This window comes from Camelus ferus, chromosome 12 (assembly GCF_009834535.1).
Source record: "Camelus ferus isolate YT-003-E chromosome 12, BCGSAC_Cfer_1.0, whole genome shotgun sequence".
NCBI lineage: Eukaryota > Metazoa > Chordata > Mammalia > Artiodactyla > Camelidae > Camelus > Camelus ferus.
In genome coordinates, this window is record NC_045707.1 from 36,154,589 (window position 1) to 36,178,396 (window position 23,808).

A 23,808-nucleotide genomic window follows, 5' to 3' on the forward strand; every position below is an offset into this window, starting at 1 on the left:
TGAAGAAACTGTATGTATAGCTATTTAAAGCACTTACTATGTCTCAGGCACTGTGCTGAGCACTTTGCATTTCTTATTTCTAATTCTTACATCCTCCTTGTGTGGTCAGTACATAAGCTATATTGATAGATGGGAAATTGAGGCTCTGAAAAGTACAGTATCTTACTCAAAGTCCCATAGCTCATGGGGGTGGAGCTGGTATTTCTATCCAGCTCTGTCTGATTTTAAAGCCATGTTCTTACAACTATACCACGCCTCCTGATTTTTCTTAATGCTGGAGCTGGTGTTTGGGCCTCTGTTGGTGGCAGGGTACTGGGGCTTTCTGGGTGGGTGGGCGGGTGGCTACCCATTTCCAGGGATTAGGGGTCAGGGAGGAGGTTGGTGCCATTTAATAACGTGCAGCAGTGGCTCTGTAGTTGGGCGATCACGGCATTTGTTCACCATATGATGGTTTGGCTTCCGTTCAGCTCCCCAGAGAGAGCCATACAGCCATCTTTTATTACCACCCTTCATGCTGAGAGAAGAATCACAAAAAGATAAAGTGACTCAGTGTGGCTTGCATTTGCTTTGGGTGATCACGCAGAGCTTCCTGACTGCAAAGCCTCCATGCTTCTTCCCCTCATTCAGGGCTCCCACGTGCTTTCAGGACAAGGCTGAGACCATTCTTTGTTTCTCATCCAGCCAGATTCATTCTGTCCCTGAGCTTATTCCCACCAAATGCTGAGGCAGGAGAAGAGTAAGGGTCGTTGTGTAAGGTTGTGCAGTTTGTGCACTGCCCAAACGCTTATATGGTGCTCTCCAAGTGGGGGCTGAAAGCCAGCCAGTTCTCTGCTCACCTGTGCTCTAGCTTGAGACTGTCTCTGCCCTTTTCCCAATAAGGATTGTCAGATAGCCCTGGCTACCAAACATCTTCTCTGCTTGGAATCTGCATTCAGTAAAATGTCCAGACTCTTGACCTTGCTGACACCAAACTCTTGCAAGCATAAATCACTGTAGTCATCATTAACTACCCTTCCATCTAGGCTTGGAACCCCTTAAGCAAATTACTGTGACAAGACCCTGACCTCTAGGGTCAAGAACAAAGCAGTTTGGGCTGAGTGTTAAGACCACGGGCTGCACAGTTGAGCAAACCTGGATTCAGGTCCTCCTGTGTGACCTAGGAGTGCTCACTTCACCTCTCTGAGCCTCAGTTCCCTCATCTGTGAAACAGTGGTGCTTGTAAAAATTAGATGTAATAATTTATGCAGTCATGATAAAAATGGCTAACATCAGTTGCTTACTATGTGCCTGCCACTGTTCTAGGCACTTTTATGGAGACTAATTACTTTAATCCTCTGAATAATCTATTTTCCATAGGAAGAATCTAAGGCACAGAAAGGTTAACTAACTTGTACGAGGTCACACAGCTGCTAAATTGGTGAAGCTGGGATTTGAATCAGGGCTCTGAATCAGAGTTCTCTACTGACTCTCAAAGTCAAACACATAGAGGTCAAGTCTAGCCCTGGTGCAAAGAAACTGCTTAATAAATGAAAGTCATTACTGTTATCAGCAGTAGCAGCTGCAGCTACCAGGATCGGAAGCTGCCAGCACAAGATATTTTGTAGATCATCTACCATGTCATGTGGTTCTCAAACCATATTCCGCAGAGGTACCTCCTTGTCTCTTTCAGATTGTTGGATTTCAGGTTGTTGGAGGGGCTTAGCGGGAAGGATTCCAGCTCCCCTTTTACTGCCTTCACCCAGAGAATCAGTTCCACTTTCATCTATTTATATATTAAAATTCCAAGTAAAATTTTATTTGAAAAAGAACTCCGCTGCCAGGCAAGAGTTTTAAAATGTGATCCAGCCTAACCCACATATCTTTAAATAAATGTGCCACAGGAAGGGCAAATACCTTGCCCAAAGACACACAGCGAGTAAGTTAGAGACCATGCCAGGGCAGAGCTATTTCCTGATTCCCAGAGCAGTGGCTTTTTGTTAAGCCTTGTTTAAGGTCTTGTTTTTTCCCCTCAAGTGGCAACTGGGAGAATGTATTTTGTTCACATTTCCCAGACCCCCTCATTCCAGTGCACTTTCTCCCAGTCTCCGAGCACACCGCCTGTGTCTGTGTCTGACCTGGGTGCACCCCCTCATGCAAATGCTGACAGGTGCCCCCAGTCCCAGGCAGACCGACCCCGGCACCACTCGGCTTCACAAAGGCAAGTCCGGGAGGCTGGCTTCACACTGCTGGCTCCATCTCTCACTGTGCCGGTCAGACCTGAGCTCAGAGAGGAGGAAGAGCTGACCGGTTCATAGTGTTAATGGGGTGCATTTGGAAATGCTAAACCAGTAGTGTTTGGAAATTCAGGCCAGCAGCCAGGCACAGTCGGCCAAATTTCAGCTGGGGTAGGAGGCGGTGGTTATTCTGAGGCGGAATTAGTGTCTTTTAAAAACTGATTAGAGACATTGTTTATTCAAGACCCTAGGAGCACAAAGATGCATAATGGATTTGGGGTCTTTCAGCAGATAGCTTTCCTAAACTGTCTCCATCATCATAACAAAGAATCGGGACCATCCACTGAGACCTATTGTGTGCTGGGCAGCTTTGCATGGATCCTCTCGCTGCAGTAGACTGTAAGGCACAGGTTAGGAATCTGAGGTTCAGAGAGGTGAAGGAGCTTGCTCAGGGCCACACAGCTGATGGAGGAGAAGGAGCCAGGATTTAACTAAATTTCTCCAATTCCCCAATCCTCATTCTTTTGATTAAGACTGGGTCCTAAAACCTAGGACCCTGACCTCTAGGGTCAGAGAATAGGTTCTTGTCTTGTGCAGGAAAGAATTCAAGAGCAAGATGGTAAAGTGAAAATTTATTCAGGAAGATACCCACTCCATAGATAGAGTGCGGCCATCTCAGAAGGCAAGAGAGGCCCTAGGAGATAACATATTCCTTAAACAGAATGTAATCTGTTTCACTCGGAAGAGCAGACACAAGGCGTTGGGGTGGTTAGTTTTTATGGGCCGGGTAATTTCATACACTAATGAGTAGGAGGGTTATTCCAACTATTTTGGGGAAGGGGCGGGGCTTTCCAGGAATTGGGCCTCTGCTCACTTTTTGGCCTTTTATGGTCAGCCTGGGACCTGTCATGGTGCCTGTGGGTGTGCCATAAGACTCAAGGTCTACTGGATGTCGAATCTTCCTCCATCTTAGGCCTAGTTGCTGTGTCATTCTTTTAATGGTTGTGCCCTGCCCCCTTCCCTACTGTCTCAGGATCAAGGGCAAAAGCAGTTTAGCCTCGGTGTTGAGACTAACCATTGGATTTCAATGGAGATGAGGTATTCTAACTTGGGAGGGCAGCCTACTAGGTACAAAGATAATTAAGACTTCCTCAGAACACTCTAAACCTACCAATTAATTTAGGCTGTTAGGGCAGGTGACCATGGCAAGGAGACCCCAAGAATCTGGTAATGGGTGCAACAGAAAGACTGAATATTCCCAGGTAGGTCCATCTGATAGTTTCTCTGGCTTGACTGGCCTCACCACAGTATGATATGCTAAGGCCCATCCATCCATTCATTCAGTGAACATTTATGCACCACCTTCCCTGGGCCAGGCAGGAGGCTTTGGCACCCATTGGGGTGGGGTGTACATAACCAGGCAGAGCTGAAAAGTTACAGTCTTCAGAGACACACCTGGGTTCATATCCCATCTCTGTTCCCTTCTGATTGTGGGCATAACTTCACTCTGCGCTTTCATGCCTATCACAGGGTATTCCACAGTGGTTAAGGGCAAGGGCCAGCGAACTTTTTCTGTAAAGGGCCAGATAACAAATGTTTTTCAGCTTTGTAATCCAAATGGTCTCAATCCCCACTTCTCAGTTCTGTGGTTATGGCATGAGAATGGACATTTGATACATAAATGAATGTATATAACTGTGTGCCAATAAAACTTTATTTACAAAAATATGTGGTAGGCTGGATTTAGCCAGATTTGGCCTATGAGTTGTAGTTTGCTAACCTCCTGTTGAGAATATGGGCTTTGGAATGTGGCTACATTGGTTCAAATCTTGGCTCTGCCCTTTCCTGGCTGTGTTGACGTTGGACAAATTACACAACTTCTCCGCGCTTTAGTTTCATCATTTGCAAGATGGTGGTGATAATTATCCTTCCCTTATAGGAAGGTTGTGAGAAATAAAATAATACTTGTAAGGCACTTAAAAAATAGTGTCTGGCTTGTTGTTAGCCTGCATCATCGTTAGGCACCCACAGGGAGAGTAGTAGATGCAAAAGAGTAATGATATTAGTACCTGCCCTTTGGGACCTTGGGTAGTAAGGATCAGATGTTGTCATTTACGTGAGCTCCATTAGGGAGTGGGTTTTTTAGTGTTTGTTCTTACTTTATCCCTCCCTAATAAAACTTATTTACAAAAACAGGTGGCCACACCTTACCATTTTTTTTTTAATATTGCATTAAAATATTATTTATCTTGATTACTGAACTTTGGGTCCCCTCTTCTGCAAATTTTGTACCCAAAGTGAGAGCTCCACTTATCTCACCCTAGTCCTGGGCTGGCCAGAGCTTAGAGCAGTTTTGGAACATAGTAGACATTCAGTTAATGTTTGCTAAATGCATGAAGTGCATGGACACAGGGTCTGGCACAAAGTGGCTCTTCAGATAAACAGAAGCTCTCATAGAGTTTATGTACCACAAGGGCTCAGAGCTCAAGTTTGGGAGTCAGACCACTGGGGTACATATTTGGGCCTAGCTACTTACTGTGTGACTTGTTTAAGTTTCTTAGCCTCTCTGTGGCTCAGTTCTCTTATATGTAATATGATGCTAATGATAGTATGTACCTTATAAGGATGCTGTGAGGTTTTTAAATGAGTTGATCCATCTAAAGTACGAAGAGTATGGGACACATTATGGGCACTCAGTAGATTTTGGCCTCTTTATTATTTATCTCCTGGGGTTAAAAGTCACTGATGGGCAAAATGGCAGAAATGAGTGGGGCATTTAAGGAAGAACTAGGCAGAACTGTTTCAGAAAAGTAGAATTGTTAACTCTTAAACCTTAGTAAGCATCAGAACCATCTGATGAGCTTGTCTAACATGCAGATTCCTGTGTCCCACTCCCCGGGATTTGGATTCATTATGTTTGTGGTCCCCATAACCCCCTTTCCAACATGCCAGGTGAATGTGATGCAAGGGTCCCAGGAGCACACGTTGAGAAACACCAGATCTTAGGTTTTCAGGGAACAGCATCTTTCAGGCCTTGCAGCTTCCTGAGAACAAGCAGATCAGCCACTTCCTGTCTCCTTTCCTCCCTCCTTGTCCCTGGAGGGGGCTCTGCTTCCAGATGGGGTCAGTTAGCTTCAACTGCTGCCAGACCTTTCCCCGGGGCCTCCAGCTGTGCAAACCTCTGGCCCTCTTGTCTCAGGGACTTCCCAGATCATATATCAAGAGCTCTGCTGCACCCCTCAGCTGAATGTGGGACCCCTCTGACGGAGGTGCCCTGCAAGCTGAGGTGTCCCCAGGAGATCTGGCTCTGTGGTTCTTGACTGTCAAAGGGAAGGATGTCCTTAGAAAGACAACCAGCATGTCCTTCAAGGGCAGCTGGAAGCAGGGAGCGTAGCTGTGCCTAGGAGGTGGGCAGAGCAAAGGGGAGAATTTTACAATAATTCTCTGCAGCCGCAGAAACCATGGGGCCTTAGATAGTGGCTCAATATCCATGTGCCTCTTAGATCCTGGCTGAGCTTCTGTGAGAATTAAACAGAGTATGAAGACAAAGCACCCAGCTGGTGTCTGGCACGCAGCAAGTGGTGAAGTGTAACTGTGTCTGTAGAGAAGCAGGGATTTGAGGTGGGTTGGAGGAGATAAGTAGATCTCTTCCTGTCAGCTCACTCCTCTTCTCCCTGACCATCTGGACTCTGTGCCCCACTCTCTAGGACATTTCTTGGTTTTGCAGGTGTGGTTTTTAACCTCCCAACTAGATTGTAGTCTCAATGAAGTCACAGGTTAGCGTAATACTCTGTGTTAGTTTGCCACCCACCTAAAATTTATCAAATACCATCTTTGTGGAAAGCAACTAAATGGTGAGGAATTCCAGTTTCTCTTTTACTTAAGAAAAAAAATCCTTATTTACATCCCTCTGCATTTCATGACTAAATAAAATAACCTGGAAAAGTATCTGACCCATCCTAGGCCCAAAATATTGCTTTTTAAAATGAGATTATTGCAGATTATAGATGGCAAGAAATTCCAAATTATATGATTCCACCCAGTGGTTTTATAGATGAGAAAACTGAGGCTTGGAGAGGGGAAGTGGCTTGCAATTGGGGGTCCTTATCTGAACCACAGAACGCAGAAAATGATGTGAGTACCTGCTTTCATTTTTTCCAGGCATGGTATATAACTTGTACCATTAAAGATGGATAAGAGATAAGTTTACTCATTACGTACAGGGGATGCTTTTGGACACTGGGGATTAATTTTCTCCCAGAAGTAGTCGAGAAGGGCTGAGCTAATGGGGACCAGAGCTATGGCTAGCCCAGACAACTTACCCTATCTGAAAGCTTTCACACTGGGTGAGAGTCACATCCCAGTGGCTAGTGGTATGAAAGCAAGAACCCTATTACTTGTCCGAGCACTCAGTAAAATCCAAAGACCCTACAGCCATAAGGAGCTCTGTCTGCTTGATTGGAAGAGGGTAGAAAAACTACCAGCTGTAGAGGAAAATGCCTTTAAAACCCAAGTTCTGGTTTTTCTCAGTGTATTAAGGTAGGCTAACTGTTGTGGAAAAACAAACAAACTAGATGCCCTAGCAGAAAAGTAGCCCATTTTTTACTCATTTAAGAGTTCAATGTGTTAGAACTTCAGCAGAGTTAGTTACTCAGGAGTCCAGCCAGGCCCCTTCCATCTTGTGGCTCCATCATCCTGAGATCCTTAGACTCCTCCGCAGGATTCTAACTAACTGATGAGAAAGAGAAGGTAGGGGATTGATGGGGAGGGTTTTTACAGGCCAGGCCTGGCAGAGCCATACAACATCATTTCCAGCCTTTCATTCATCCCACTGGCCAGACTCAGTCACGTGGTTGCACCCAAACACAAGGGCTGCTAGGAAATATTGTCCAGCTGGGTTCCCAGGTGAACAAGTTTGGAAGCAAGTTTGGCCGAGTACCTAGTCTCCGCTACTCTTTGTAACTTTGAACAAGTCTTTTCCATTACCCATCTTTAAATGCAGGAAATGAGGCCTGCTTGTGTCATAGGATTGTACCAAAGATCAAGAGAGATCATGGCAGTTAGAGTGCTCAGAAGAAGGAAATACAGGTAAACTGCTACTATTATTAACTTCACCACCTCCTGAATGCCTGGCCCAAGGCCAAGTACATAGTAGGTGTAAAACAAACCACTGTGCAGTTGGTGGTCTTCCTACCAGCCTCCCGAATGCGTGCTTTGCCTCATCTAGCTGGCATTTGGTTCACACATACATCTTTTCAACAATTTACCCATTGCGATCAGTCATTGCCGATTGCCCCCACCAGCTGTGAACTGGAACACAGGAAGGGTTTTTATCTGAAGCCTGAGACATCCTGAAACGATGAGGCCTCTCTTCTTGGGTCCCTGGAAGGCTGCCCATTGCACCTCACATTCTTTTCAGCCTAGAGGCCAATGGTAACCATGAGCTCACTGATGGGCTGCTGCAGCCAGCTCTGGAGTCTGCTCCTGATGCGTGAAGCTTGTGGCTTGTGGCTTGAGGGTCTTGTTTCTTCTCCCTAACCCCTCCATGAGCCCCAGTATTGTTCAGAAGGAGGAGAAAAAGGCCTCAGAGATACTGTCGGAACTTGATCCTCAGTGGTGTGCCCAGCTCACCATACCATATTTAAATGGCATTATGAATGTCTAAGACAAAAGTCACTCCTCAGATAGTAACGATAGTAATAGCTTATATTTAGGTAATGTTTACCAATGTGCCAGGCACGTTAACCAATGTAGTCTTCACAATAACCCTATGAGACAGGCATAATTACTGTCCCTGTTTTATAGAGAAGAAAATTGAGGCACAAAACATTCACTGGTCTTACCCAAGATCAATTACAGGAGCATTCCTTAGGTAAGGCATGAGCTCTGTAATTTACTGTAGTCCCTGCTACTCCATAATATCTCCCAGACATAGAGACTGAGTGTCAGTTGCCACTTCTCTGTGCATGAATAGCAGTGGAGAATGTGTTGCTTAAGACCGGACACTGAATCCAGACCATTACAGTTTAAGTCCTGGCTCTGCTACATTTTAGCTGTGCAAGCTTGGGCAAGTCATTAACCACTTAAAACCTCATGTGTAAAGCTTGTCTAAAATCACTGGCTCTTTTTGCCTCCAAGGGCTATATTTAGTCCAGGCTAATAGTTTGCAACCTCTGACTTGAAGCATACTCAGAGAGACTCTATTTACCAGTGGAAGGGAAAATGACCCTGCAGCAGATGCCAACATATATGGCAGTTGGAGCTTAGAAATTTCAAGTAACTTTTCCATGGTAGATGAGGGTACCAGATCTTCTGTTAGAAGCTCAGCCTATAAATCTGCCCACTAGCTCCATCATCCTTTTATTTGCATATTTTGTAAAAACCTCTATTCCTAGAACTGTGTGTGAATGGTTTGTAATGAACAATTCTACCACTTATTAGCGGGGTGACTTAAACAAAGTACTTTCTTGAGGTTTAATTTTCTCACCCCCCAAAAATGGGCTAATAACTATTTTCCATAAGGTTGTGATTTAGATGTACTGGCCAATCTTGCCTGGAAAACCCGTTTTGCCACCTCACCCCCAGAAAGTATCAGTGGCATGGCCAGCTTCCAACCATCTTGCTGAGTCCCTCTTAACACTCACTTGGGTTTAGAAGCCTGCCCGGGCTATGTTTTCCCTCAGCTTGGCCCAGCTTGGGATTTGGGGACTGCAGGGGCTACACTCATCACATTATTTTTAGATGCCCTGTATCCTTGCTTGTCTCCCCAAAACATCCTGGACTCAAGGGTTGTGTATGTCTTACTCAAGAATTTAGTTCTACGCAAAGTAAATGTGTGTTGGGAACAACAGCAACCCAGGAGTGTCATGGAATGCGTCATCCTTCCCTTACTATTGGTGGGGAATTTGGAGTAGAGTTGGAGGACTCCCAGCTCCTGGCCCAACTAAGCTGTGCAGCCTCCCAGTTCTTATAGGGATCTCTAGGCCCCTCCTAAGAGGTGGGCTGCACTATTGCATGGCTGTTGCCATTGCCCTTGTAGAGCTTAGTCTAATAGGGAGGCTGGCATGTAATTTAAAACATAATCATACAATTATGGAAGTCTGTGCCAAGGACTGGTTGGTTAGCAAATGCTGTCCCCATTTGAATGTTTAGGGTATGGATTTTGTTTTGTTCATCGTACATGCCTTAGAAGAGTGCCTGGCATACAGTAGCTATTCAATAAATAGTCATTCAATGAACAAATGACCATGACATCTACACTGGTTTTTTTAAGGATGAATGCAATTTTGTGAGGAAATTTGCCTAGAACTTGGCAGTGACCAGGATGAAAGGAATTCCATCAGGGCTGAAAGATGGCAGAGTACTTGTTCAGAACAAGGATCTATGAAGATGATCCTGGGCTGAATGGCAACTTAAGATCTATTTATTCCATTTCCACCCTCTCTTGACACAAGTCCATCTTTATGTGCTGGTATCTGGGTTTTCATTGGAAAGTTCCATTTGAGAAAGAGCCAGAAGAGCACACTCTCTCAGAATATTTTAGCTGGAAGAGGCCTCAGAAGTTGTCCCATCTAACCTGCTCATTTTACCCATAAAGAGACTAAGGCTCAATAGTGGAATTAACTTGTCCAAGGTCTCGGGCTGGTTAGTGTCAGAGCCAGGACAGGAAGCCAGGCTTTTAACTCCAGGCCTATGTTCTTTCCATTATATGAGGGGTTTCCAAGCCATTTCAATTTATTTATTTATTTTTATTTTAAGCAGCAGAACCCTTTTTTACCCCCAAATGAAAGCTTATGTGGATAAACTCCAAGCTGCCCTGGATAAAGCCATATGAAGGGCCAGTGGTGGGCCCATAATCTCCTTCATGGACCAGATCCCCACTCCATACACGCACACACACACTCTTCTTTGCTAGAAACAATTAACATTTTCTCAATCTTGTGGAAATGCATATAAATGCTGCCTCAATTTCCTAACCCTACACCTGGTTACAAAAAGATTTCTTCTTTTAAGTCCCATTTCAAAACCACTGCACTGTACATAATACAAGTAAATCTCTTATTACAGTGCCTTGCAGACAGTAAGGGGTCCATAAATGTTCATTAATATAGTTTTCATTGTGCATTTGGCTCAGACTATAGATATCAGAGGATTGAAGAGGGGAGCTGCTGCTGTGGGCCCCACCTGCCATGAGCCATGCACAGGACTAATACTAACCATAACTTACCTTGTTGATCTTCCCAACCAGGTCAATACCACCATCTCTATTTTATAGCTGAGGACACTCTAATTCAGGTCAGCTACCTCCCTGTGGTCACACAGGTAGTAAGGACGAAGCTGGGACACCAGCTCACATTGCTTGACAGCCCAAATCCCTCCCTCCCAAAGACACACACACACTCTCACACACAGAACAAATTCAGCATCTTTCAGTCAGACTGAACTGCCTATTTTTGCTTCATTCAGTCCTGACAACAGTACCATTCCTTTGTTCAGAGAATATTTTTGAGCACCTACTGTGTGCCGGGCACTGTACTGAGCTGCAGGCATACGCTGCACAGATAGGTGGACGGACATCAGATGAGTCATTACAAGTGTGATAAGAATTACCAAAGGGAGAAATGAGAGTGACTCTGGGCATGTGTCATTATTCCCATTATATAGATTAGGAAACTGAGGATCACATAGGTTCAAGACTTACTCAGAGTCACAGGATAAATAATAAAAATAGCTGAAATTCATTGTGTACTTATTACTTGCCAAGCATTTTCATGAACTCACTTCAGTTCTCTTAACAACTCTGTGAAGTGAGTACTGTTATTCTCTTCATTTCCCAAAAGGACTCTGAGTCACACACCATGAAAGTAACTTGCCTGAGGTTGCAGGACCAGGAGTTGGCTGAGTCAGGATTTGAACCTTGGCAGGCTGGCCCCAAGCTTGCGTTCTCAACCCTTTTGAATCCAGATGTGACTGGCTCCCCTGCTGCTGTGTTTGCAGGAGAGAAGTGAAAGTAGGTTCACAGTCCCTGCCCCTTGGGGCTTCCTGGGCACCCCCTGAATGTGTAACTGTGTAATTGTAGTCACTGAGAGCTTTGCTTCAGGGAAGCCAGCATCCCCTCCCTGAGTAGAAATGGCCCCCCAGACAACATCCTGCAGCACAGCTTGGCTCAAGAAAAAGCACCTCCCTGAATAAGTGGTGCTTCCCAAGGGTGGGCCTCAGATCTCAGACAACTAGGGGGAGATTCATGCTTCAGGAACCCTGGACCTCCGAGGAGAGGAAAGCAACGTTCCGACATCTGTCTCACAGAAGTGGGAGCCAGGTCCAGGTGCACGTTCCCGAAGGGCCCGAGGGCTCAGTGAATGGGCAGGCGGCAAGACCGATATGGGATTGGGGGCAGGTCCTTGACAGCCTTCCTAGCTTCAGAGATGCAGAGTCTGGAGACCCAGAGAGTCAGAAAGAGTTCTCTAAGAGGCAGTTCTCGCAGCCCAAGCCCCCAAGAGAGAAGTGGGTTAAACAGGGCCCTTGGGAGGAATATGGGGCTCTTTCCAGGGACTCGGGGATGAGGAGGGTGGGACATCACTGGAGAATATATGATTTCTGAGCCCTAACGCAGTGATAATCTCATGCATTAAAAAAAAACTGTTATAGAAAAATTAGACTGTGTGTTCCCTTGCATCATCTCATGTGAGCCTCACAGTAAGCCTGTGGTCTCTCATCTGTAAAATGAGAATTATGTTCATTATTAGATGAGGTGAGAGTCAAAATGAGGTCAGGTTTGTAATGAATTTTACATAATATTTGTCCCTTCTCCACAAAGTTGTTCGAATTCACGAAAATACTATAGAAGCTAAAAAAAAAATGCTGTAAGGAATTATCTTTAGCTATCTCATATTAGTACCATTAATTCAAATCCTTAAGTGGTTCCCCAAATGCCTCGATTCTTTCTTTAACATATTGTTATGGTTTTGTCATCCACTGATTTATCTAAATCTTCCTTGAAGGCAGTTAAGTTTTTAGCCTCCAATCTCTTATGACGAGGAGCTGCTAAGTTCATTTTAGAATGAAAGAAGTAAAAGGATTCTTCTTTTTTTCAATCACAAATGTACATCTTTCAGTGTCATATATGTATTTGTGTGTTTCTTGACTTCCAAGCTAGACTCTAAACTCCCACGGGCTGACCTATGTCTAATTCTCAGCTATGATTAGCATTTATTGAGCATTTTTCTACATGCCAGATAATGTTCTAAGTGCCTTTAAACAGTACTGTTATGATCCTTGCTTTACAAACCAGAGAGGCTATGTGTCTATGTGGATGGTGGAGCTGGGTTTCGGGGCTAGGTGATCTGGCCCGAGTCACTCTCTGAGGCTCTAACTCTGCTGCCCACCTTGGAGCCCCACGCTCAGAACTCTGCATCTAGGGGGCACTGGGAAATGCTTATGAGTTTCATTTAAGGCCATTCCTCTCTGTGTCCTTACTCTCCTTGTGTAACCTGGGGAAATGAGGCTCAGAGATGTGTGATAATTGGGTGGGTCCGGAATGTTTTCACTTCATGTAACAGGAAACCTGACATGTAGCAGCGCAGGCAAAAAAGACATTTCCTTTTCTCACATAATAATGGTCTAGATGTAGGTGTTTCCAGATTAGGTTCAATGAGAGAAGTTGCTCTCAGGGATCCAGGCTCTACTCATCTTTCTGTTCCCCTGTCCTTAGTATATTGGCTTTTGTTCTCAGACTCAACACTTCAATGCCTATATTAGTCTGGGTTCTCCAGAGAAACAAAGCCAATAGGAGCAATCTATAAACATATTGTGTATTTAAATACAATATATTGTGTTTCATTTTATAATACCTACAATATATTATAAATATTATATATAAATGTTATATGTTATATATAAATGCATATATTGTGTATTACAAGGAGTTGGCTCATATGATTGTGGAGTCTGAGAAGTCTAAGGTCGGCAGTCATTCAGCTGAAGACCCAGCAAAGCTTATAGTATGGACTGTAACCCAAGTCCAAAGGCTTGAGAAGCAGGAGAGCTGATGGTGTAAATTCCAGTCCCAGTTCAGGTCCAAAGACAGAATATTGATGTCCCAGCTCAAAGACAGTCAGACAGAGAGAAAGAATTCTTTCTTCCTCAGCCTTTTGGTTTATTCAGGCCTCCAACAGATTAGTTGAGGCCCACCCATACTGGGGCAGGCCATCTGCTTTACTCAGTCCACTGATTCAAATGTTAATGTCATTCAGAAACACCCTCACAGACACACCCAGAATAATGTTTAATCAAATACTGGGTACCTCAGGGCGCTGTCAAGCTGACACATAAAGGTAACCATCACAATGGCCCAACTGGGCTGCCTTAGGCATCACATCAGTGTTCAGGTCAGGAGGAAGAGCTGCTTTCCTGGCACCCCTTGAAGATTTCCATTTTTGCCTCATTGGGTAAAAGTGGTCACATGGCTAAAGGGAGGTTGTCTTTTAAGTACCTGTCTTTCCAGCCTTGACAGTGGAATGACAAAAGAGAAGGTTGAGGTGTTGGATTAGGCAATCAACAACGTTTATCGTTGTCACCTGTGCAGGGTCACGGAATCAGTAACAGAAAAGTCAGAAGTAGGACCCTGGACTATTTACCTCCTTTTATAATATAAAGGAAAATGATGTTTTATTCTCTAGGCTATAATTTGGTGCCTGAAGCCCTCACTTCACAGTTCTTTCAGTTTCTATTTCCCAGCAGTGATTCACCAGCCCCTAGCTCCTAGCCTAAAAGTATAGGGTGAATACTTTCACAGGATAAACTCTACATGAGCAGACCAGTGACAGGGGCCCAGGATCTAGCCCTACTCTAGAACAAGACTCCTTCTCTTATTGAGAGCCTACTCTCTGACTGTCACAGTAATAGGTTGTGATAATGTTGCAGGAGAGAAGGTACCCTCTGCACTCTGGATGGGTTCCCAACCTGGTGGAAAGTTACATTTTGAAACAAACGTGCATCATTGGGGGCTGAGGGCCATGCCAGAGAAGAGTAAGAGATAACAGTGGAACACAGCAAAGGGAGGGGCCGGCTCACTAGCAGTGCTCAGGGAAGGCGTTCCTTACGAAGAAGGCGATGCTTGAGCCAAGTCTGAAAGGATGAGTTGTACTTGATAAGCAGCCCTGGTAGAGAAGGCCATTCCAGGCCAAGGGAGCGGCGTTCGCAGTGTGAAGGTGTGAACCAGTCAGGCTCATCTGACTCTGGAGTGAAGATATTCCTTCTCCACACTGGTACAATCAGGAAGTTACAAAGTGCTCACACAAGCATTCACTCACTGAAAACCCTTAACTTCCAATATCCTCCACTTAAGTGTCCAACTTTCCCCATTTTTAAGACTCTATTCAAAGGCCAACTCCTCTGAGAAACTGTTCCCAGCTGGTACAAGCCTCCCTTCTCTGCTCCTATGTTTTCTCTACCATTTCCTTATCATTTTGGTAGTGTTTGTGTTTATGTGAGTCTTTGTGTGCTCTGTGAGAGCGAAGACTGTGCCTCGTTCATCTCCACAGCCCAGGGCCCAGCACAGTGCCTGGTGCTAGTCGCTACCCAATAGGTAGCTGAGGATAGAGTGAATTGGTAAGCCCTGGAGGTGGGCATAGCAGATAGGATTATTCCCATATCTAGATGAAGGAGCTAAGGTTCAGAGTGTTAGGCCCACAGCCTCACGTGTGGTAAGTGACAGTGGGACTAGAACCTAGGTCAGCTGACCCTGATCCAGTTTCTTTCTACTCCACCTTGCTCTCTCCAGAAGGATGTGGGGCCCATCTTTTTCATTTTTTAAGGACCAGGAAGAGATTCCAATTATCGGGATTCCTGGCCATTTCCGGGTATCCTAAGCAGCTGCACTTTTTCCCAAGCTTCTTTCTAAATTCCCATTTCTCATATTCTCTAAGCTCTTCCTCTCCTTTTCCCTTAAACTCATCTCTCTAAGTTCTTGCTACTCTCTCATCTCTCCCCTTCCACTCCAGAAATGAGTAGCTTCTCCCAGATAATCTCCAGTCTGTAACAAGCTGGCATTCCTAAAGCCTCTGGTAATCCAAGGGCAAAGAGATTTTCATCATCTTCCTGGCCAAGACTTAACATTTCCACTTTCTGAAACTCTGGTCAGAAGCTTAGAGATGAGAGACAAAGTGGGAGACGATTCTGAGAGCTTAGGGTGGTTGTGATGAACCAGTGTAAATGTTCATTTCTCTGAAATGATTCCTAGACCACTTCTTTTCTTTTTAAATTTTTTTCCAGCTATATTGAGATATAATTGACAAACGGCATTGTGTAAGTTTAAGGTGTAGAATGTGATTATTTGATATACATGTATACTGTGAAATGATTACCACAGTAAAATTGGTTAACACCTCCATCACTTCATATAGTTACTGTTTTGCTGTGGTGAGAACATTTAAGATCTACTCTTTCAGCAACTTTCAGGTATATAGTGCGTATTGTTCATTTTAGTCACCATGGTGTATGTTACATCCTCAGAGCTTGATCATCTTTTAACTGAAAGTTCTCTGACCCTCTACCAGCATCCAGTTTACACTTCTTACAACCCCAAGCTATTTCCTTTACAGCACTCATCACAATTTGTAATTGTGTGTGTGTTCTCTTGGGTTTTGTCTGTGTCTATCCTGCTATCCCATAAGAACAGGGATCACATCTGTCCTGTTCACCTCCATATCTTCAGCTTCCAGCATGGTGCCTGGTACATAAAAGGTAAACAGCAAGTATTTGTTGAATTTTAAAAATGACTATGCATATACTTACCTGGCAGGGGAGATACCATGATCACAAAAGTGGTTTTCCCAGGGCGAGGCTTATCCATTGCACTCCGGATGTGCTGACCCCTGCGATTTCCGCAAATGTGGGAACCTCGACTGCATAATTTGTGGTAGTGGGGGACTGCATTCACGCTTTCCCCTAAGGGAAAATAAAATACTATGCATAATATGGCTTTTATTCGTAGCTTAAAAAGTCTTAAAACAATGCCTGATCTTCAAACAATACCTTTTATATAGACATAAAATTTACTTCTGATTGTACTATCTCCTCTGATCTTCATAGCAATTCTGTGAGGTAGTTATGAGGGTCCCTAGTTTGCATAAAAGGAAGCTGAGTCTTGGAGGGCTTAGTAATCCTGCCCAGAGTCAAACTAATACAAGGAAAGGTTACTTAACACCTTCATCATTGGCAGCAGAAAGTATTGCTGGAATTTTTAAGCAGAAAAGATCTTCATATAGGGATTTAGGTATCTAGAATGCCATTGTGAGGGTTGGAGAAGTGGGCTCCAGGTTGGGCCTCCAGGAAGCTTCTAGAGCACTGCAGAAGTGACTGACCAAGTGTCTCAGTTCAAGAGCACTCTGCCATCACTGAGATTCAGAAGGCCAGGATCTGGAAGCTGCTACTACCTCAGCTGCCTCTTGGCACCTAAGAAGTTGGAGCAAGGCCCCTCGTGAAACCACACTCATACCTCCAGAAGCTTGTCTGCCAGCAGGAAACAGCCAAAGAGGGCAGAGAGATGATCACCAACTCGCTTCTGCTCTCCCAAGTTGAGAAAATCCTTCCAATCAGTTGAATCTGCTTTATATTCAAAATCTTAGCTGCAAGGGAGTCTGGGAAAGAAGTTTCTAGCATTCCACCTTCTACAGGACAGGAAGATACACACAAACACAAGCAGGAGGGTGAATTTCAAGTTGTGTTAGCTTTGTTGCACCCCAGGAAGCACAAAGAAGCTCTGATACATCTCACACCAGTGGGACAGTAAGAGCCAGGAAAACTAGAACACCTCCTGGCTGCCATCCCAGCTCCCTCAATATGAAAAAAAAAGCCTGCTTGGAGAAAAGACAAATTTGGAGAAAATACTGAAACTATGGAAGGATCACTACTCCCATGTGTAAATAGTGCTTAGAAATCAATAAAGGTGAGTATCCCAGTATAAAAATAAGCATAAATATTACATAAATTTAATTCTCTAAAAAGAAGAAACAGCCTTGCACAATAGGTAAAAAAAGACGCTAAATTTCAATAGTTATCATAGAAGACATAAAGGACACCTGGAGACAATTTTTTTTCAGAATCAAAATGATTACAAAGATTGACATAATGTTGCAGAGAGTGGAGGAAACTGGCATTCCAATAAACTATTGAGAAAAGTGAAAATTAATCTGACTTTCTGGAAGACAGTGTAAATTTAAATGTTTGTAGCCATTGACCCTGTAAGTTCTTTACTGAAGACTTTAGATAAGGAAAACATTAAATAGTCCAAAAACATAGTTATAGAGGCATTCTTCCCAGGACTTGTAATAATTAAAAAAAATCTAAATGGACACCAAGTATACTATGTAGTCAATAGAAAGGTTTCACATTTTAAAATGTTTACATTTTGGCATGCAAAGGTGCCTGTGAAATAATAAGTGAAAAAAAGATTACAGGATGGCATGGATATATAATTTCCATTTTATTTAGAAATAAATGTATTTATTGTTGGGCACAATCACTGCCCTTACGCCTCTTCAGAGGCTTTAGAAAACCAAGCTTCTGAGGCCCCTGAAACAAGGCTGCTTAGAACCAAGGAATGGAGCTTGGGGCAAAGGTGAGTAAGTAGAAGTGAGGCAAGAGGAGCAGTGAGGAGGGAGATGTGCTAATTTTAGCATTTTTGGTAGAGAGTTGTTCCAAGATTCCTATAATGTCCCCTCACACATGGTAGCTCTGTCCTCCAGCCCCCACCCCAGTAACTACAGAGCTAACACAGGCACTAATAGACTTCAGATTGCAACAAAATGCTTGAAATCTCTGCTGCTTTAAATAGAGGTGTTTGGCACCCTTTTGGATGGTGGGTCTGGCAGAGATGGGCCCTCAGCACTCAACCTAGTTTAAGGCTCTGTGGTGAAGCCACTTGGATGCCAGCTTTCCTTGCAACCTCAGTGTCCCTAAGGCACAACTCCTGATCATCTCTTAACCAGGCAATACCTTTTGCTCCTGAAGTCTTCCAGCTCAAATCCTGGGGGCTCTTGCCTTCCTGCTTCATCCCCTCTGTTATTTAACCTCTCTCTCTCTTTCTTCCTCCCCTTCTTCAGGACAAGGATTTCGGATATATTATTAGAAGTATATTTTGTGGGCCCTTTATAGAATCATAGCACTCTCTCCCTTAAAAAGAATAATATAAATAAATAAATGTTGTTATTATATAAATAATGTCTATTAAATGCCAATCACATTATATATGTATTGTTTTCTTTGAACAACGCTATGGGATGGCAATATCTTAAGATTTAATAAATAGGCACTTGACAAAAGAAGGTATAAAAAATGACCAATAAACACATGAAGTGATACCAGACATCATTAATCATTAGGAAAATGCAGATAAAAACTATAATAAGATATCAAATTTAAAATACTGACAATGCAATCTGTTGGCAAGGATATGGAGCAACTGGAACTCTCATACACTGCCAGTGGTAGTATGAAATGGCACTACCTCTTAGGAAAAGTTTGGCTGTTTTTAATAAATTTAAATGTATACGTATTATATAATCCAGCTATTCTACTACATTTTTTTCTCAAGAGAAAAAAAAAGTCAATTAAATGACTTGTACAAGAATTTTCATAGCAATTTTATTCATAATGTCCCCAAACTGGAGACAACCGAAATGTCCTTCAGCTGCTGAGTGGATAAACAAAATATGGATATACCTATCCACATAATGAAATGCTTCTCAGTGATATAAAAGAACAAAACTGCTGAGAGATACATATTAGTTTCTTATGCTGAGTAATGAGCCACCACAAACTTATCGGTGCAAGACAATGCATGTTTATTATCTGACAGTTTCTGTGGGTCAGAACTCTGAGTACAGCTTAGCCAGGTCTTCTGCAAGACTACAGTCAAGATATCATTTGGGGTTTGGTTCTTATCTGGAGGTTTGACTGGCAAATGGGACTACTTCCAAGTTCATGCAAACTGTTGGCAGAATTCATTTCCTTGTGGCTGTAAGACTGAGGGCCCTGGTTTCCTGCTGTTTATCCGCCAGAGGCCACCCTTAGCTCCTGGAGACTGCCCAAAGTTTCTTGTCACCTGGCCCTCTCCATAGGTCTTCTCTCAACATGGCAGCTTGCCTCCTCAAAACACAAGGGAGAAAGAGAGCAAGTCTGCTGGCAAGATAGAGACTTGTAACATGATCATGAAAGTGACACCCTGTCACCTTTGCCATATTCTGGAAGCAAATCCCAGGTCCTGCCTACACAGGGGAGGGGATTATATAAAGGCATGAACACCAGAAGGCAGGGGTCAGGTGGATTACTTTCTAGGCCATCCTCCATAACACATAACACAGACGAATCTCAGACATTGTGTTGAGCAAAAGCAGTTAGATACAAAAGACTACATCCTTTATAATTCCATTTATATGAAATTCTAGAACAGGCAAAACTAATCTATAGTCACTGAAAGATGAGTGGTTGCCTAGGGCCAAGGGCATGGGTCAGGGAGTTGACTGTAGAGGGGCACAAGGCAATTTTGGGGTGACAAAATGTATCTTGACTGGTGCGATGGTTATATAGGTGTATAAATTTGTCAGAGCTCATCAAACTGTACGTTTTAAATGGGTACATTTTATTTTATGCAAATTGTACCTTTATTTTATATATATATATATATTTTTTTTTTAAATGGACTTTCAAATTGCACATTTTTGTCTCCATTTTATTTTGCGGAAAACTGAGGTCTAAAACTTGCCCATAGTCACACAGCTAGTGGAGCCAGGTATAACTGCAAGTTCACTCTTTCTCTGTGCATGGCTTTTCTAATTTTCCTCCAAGCTGCCACTTTCACAGAGAAGAAGATGGTTGCCTGGATAGCTAAGGAAACATGCCTAAGGCCTTGTAGGAATGGCAGAGAGTCTCAACCTTGTGTTTTCTGATTCCAAGTCAAGAGTCTTTGTATCACCAGGTGTGCTAGACTTCATTAAAGCTTTGTAGCAGATTTTAAGAGTTATTATTGCATTTTAAAATTTATCCATATGTGTAATTGTAAATACTTAACAACATTGTTCTCTTAAAATTCATAATCCTATGAGCTGTTTCTTTAAAAGAACAACATATGGTCATCCATAAAAACAAAGGCTTCAGAAGGTATGCTGTATACTGTTGGTTGCTTGCCTTCTTTCTTGCCTCCTAAATCCTGAGTTTATCCAGATGTTGGCCATATACTTCAAGGAAACAGAGGCCCCGTCTAGTGCCAGGGGATGAATCTTGGTTCATTTCATCCAGTTGTGGTCACTCTGTTCCCACTGAGAGAGATGTGTTTAGGAAAGAGTCTGAGATGCAGTTATAACAGTGAGGCCTGAGAGGCATCTGCCAGGGGCTTCTGGAAAGTCTACCAAGCTTCTTAAAAGCAACAGAAGGAAGGGGGTTTTTCTCGAAGGTATGAAGATAGGACCCTGGGAGCTGAGGTGACTTACTGATGATACGAAGGGGCAGTGTGAAGACAAAAGTCCAACCCTGAGAATAGAAGTGAGAAGAATATAAAGCATTTAAGTCCTTAAGGATGTTGCCGAACCTCTGATTCACTCACCCCTGTGACTGCCCATCTCAGGCTCAATAATGTTCAGTAATACATTTTCTTTATTGCTTTAGTCATCACTGTTATTTGCAGCCAAAATCATCTTGCATACAGAAGATATAAGCAGATTACTGTCAAATGCTTTTCTTGCACCCAACTCCATGGTACATACAATTCTTACACACTTGTGTGCACTACAGTACATTCAAAATTGGTGGCAGGCAATTGATGTTATACATTGTGTGAATGTTAAGGTATTAGTTTCATTCTTAGGAATGTTTGTTCATAGCTGAAGATTAGAAAAAAAACTAACTGTCCACCTGTAGGGGATTGGTTAAGTAAATTAGGGTAGAGCCATGTAATGAGATACAATTAAAAATAAAATGATACAAAATATCATTTGTACTGTTATGAAATGATTTCCAGTATATACTGCTAAGAAAAACAAGAGTCAGAACAGTGTACAGAAGACTTTGAAGTACACAGTCCTGGAAAAACATCTGAAGTTCATTGCCAGGGCTGTTGTGGTACAGGAAAGAGAAGGAATTCGGTAGGTGGATGCAAGACCCTAAGAAGAACTTTCACCATGGATGGACCCAATGAGGACAGTAAGCTATGGTGGGACTATAAGAAGCCATGCTGCTGGCAGTAGCAGGAAAACTATGAAGTGTGGTGGCGGACCAGCAACATGGAAACTTCTCACAAGATTAATGTCTTAGGGCAAAAGCATCAAGGATTGGATGGGTTTGCTGTGTGATCTGTGCATGCCAAAACTGGCAAGTAATTCCTCCCCTCAACTCAGCTGATCCATGGGACAGAGATCACAAACCCCTTCCTTCCTTCCTCAATGCCTTTCATGTAATAGATGCTCAATAACTTCTCTTGATGAAGAAGGCATCACAGTTCACCTAGTGGCAGCTGTCTTTTTTGCCAAGAGCATCTAACAGGAGTTCTCAACCTTGGCTATTCCTTACAATCACCTGGAGAGCTTCTACAAACCCCAGCCTGGGCCCAATCACATCAAAATATCTGGGGACAGGGGAAGAAGGGGATGGACTAGGTGTGAATAGTTTTGAGATCTCCCTGGGTCATTCCAAGGTGCAGCCAAGATTGAGAAGCCCTAAGCTAGAATGAAAAAGCCACATTGCAGAGGGTTCATCTGACAACTGCGTAACCAGCAAAGGGTCACAGTTGGAAACACAATGGGTAAATCCCAGATGTCTTCCTCGAAAGCCCTCCACTTCTTAGATTAGGGCCTGTGCGCTGAGCTGAAAGCAGCCAAGATCCTGTCTTAAGAAGTTCCTGTGCACAGTGGAAGGTGCAGCTGGAAGCATTTATGCCGGAGACCCTGACTGCGTGATAGTCCTAAAAATTATTGCCGTATGTCTCCAGCAGGGAGGGCAGGGCCCACAGTTGTTCTACCCTCTGCAGCCTCTCTTCCACCAGTCCTCACCCATGGGAGCCCCCGGAGTAGATTCACTTAATTTAATAATTGTGTTGAGCATCTAGATTCCTTGCAATAAGCTAGGCCCTGGAAATGCAAATATAAATCTAGCATCACCCTTTCCCTTGTGGAGTTCACAGCCCAGAGGGAGAAACAGGAAGTAAATCAACAGCTGGAATATGATGTGATAAGGGCCAGGATGCAGAATATTACTGAAAAGTGAGAGCTTAGAGGAGGGGGCTTAAGGGGGCTCCATAAAGTTTCTGAGATGAAGTGGTAACAACACCTAGGCTTTTTTCTTTTTCTTTTGAAATATTCATGTATATTTTTTAAAGTTTGGAATAATTTTAAACATAGAGTTGAACACACCAATTTAGCAAACATTAGCATTTTGCCATATTTACTTCAGATCCTTTAAGAAAACAATTCTAAGCTGTTTCAAGAATAGGAAAATAATATAATAAACACCTGTATGCTGAGGTGGTAAGGAGTGCCCTTCTGGAGCCAGGCTACCTGGCTCTGCAGTGGTACACTGGGGAGGTGACTTAACCTCTCTGTGCCTCTGTCTTTTTTTTTTTTTTTAAACACCTACCTTTAAAGGTAATTGTCAGGATTAATTAAGGTAAAACTCTTTAAAAGTCAAAAGTGCCTCGCACACACTGTGTGTTTAATAAACATTAACTGTTGTTACTCATGTGCTTGTGACCCTGCTTGTTAAATCTTAACATTCTGCCCCATTTGTTTTAGACATGTTTATAAATAGAAGTATAACATCGTAGACACTTTTTAAGACCCCTCTGTACATGCCTCCCTGTTCTGACTGATAAGGAAAACTAAAAGTTAGCCAGGAGGTCAGGGTGGGAAAGTCCAGTACAGGGCACGGGGCAGGGGAGAGCCTGACTTCTGAGGAAACCCTCCAGTGTGGTCAGAAAGGAAGGTGACCGATGCACAGGGGAAGAGACTGGAGAGGTGGCCAGGGTGCATCAGGGAAGACTGGCAGGAGCTCAGGCACTTTCCTTCAGTCCCGCCTGGGAACCCATTTCCCTCCAGAGAATCCACCCAACTCTTTCCTCTCTCCCAGGAAACCCTTGGGGCCCTTTTTAGTGTCTCCTTTCAAAAAATTAAAAACAAAAGATAAAGAAACCTCACCCACACTTGCTCCTCAGTCTGGAAAATTCCACCCTGTATGAGCTAGCTTTGAGAGCAGAGGAGAGTCCCAGGGGAGCTGCAGAAAGGGGGTTTAGGCCCCCTAAAGTCATTGCCACCTGAGTGCCCTAGGGGCAGGAAATGAGTGATTTAGGGCTTTAGCCCAGGCTGGAATATTCAGCCTCCCTTGGCCCCAGGTCTCTTGCAGTGAACAATTAGCTTGGGGAAGAAGTCTTTCTGGGAACTATGCACCCCACCAGGTGGATACTTCTTGCTGAGTGAGCTGATGAGAGAAGCCCCTGACGTGTGCCATAGTGAACCTGACAGAAGCACGTTTGTGGTTGGTCAGGCGTGGGTATTTGTGGGTAAGGCCTGGGGTATAAGTATATACTAGCACTCAGCCTTGATAGGAAATG

General features: G+C 43.6%; 1 protein-coding gene and 1 non-coding gene across 2 annotated transcripts in view; both read left to right on the plus strand.

The window, feature by feature from the left end:
• Positions 1-23,808, plus strand: part of SYN3 (synapsin III) — a 444,384-nt gene that overhangs the window by 107,019 nt on the left and 313,557 nt on the right.
• LOC116667862 lies at positions 16,000-16,163 on the plus strand. The gene has a single exon (XR_004324916.1). It is a non-coding gene; the product is annotated as a U1 spliceosomal RNA (small nuclear RNA).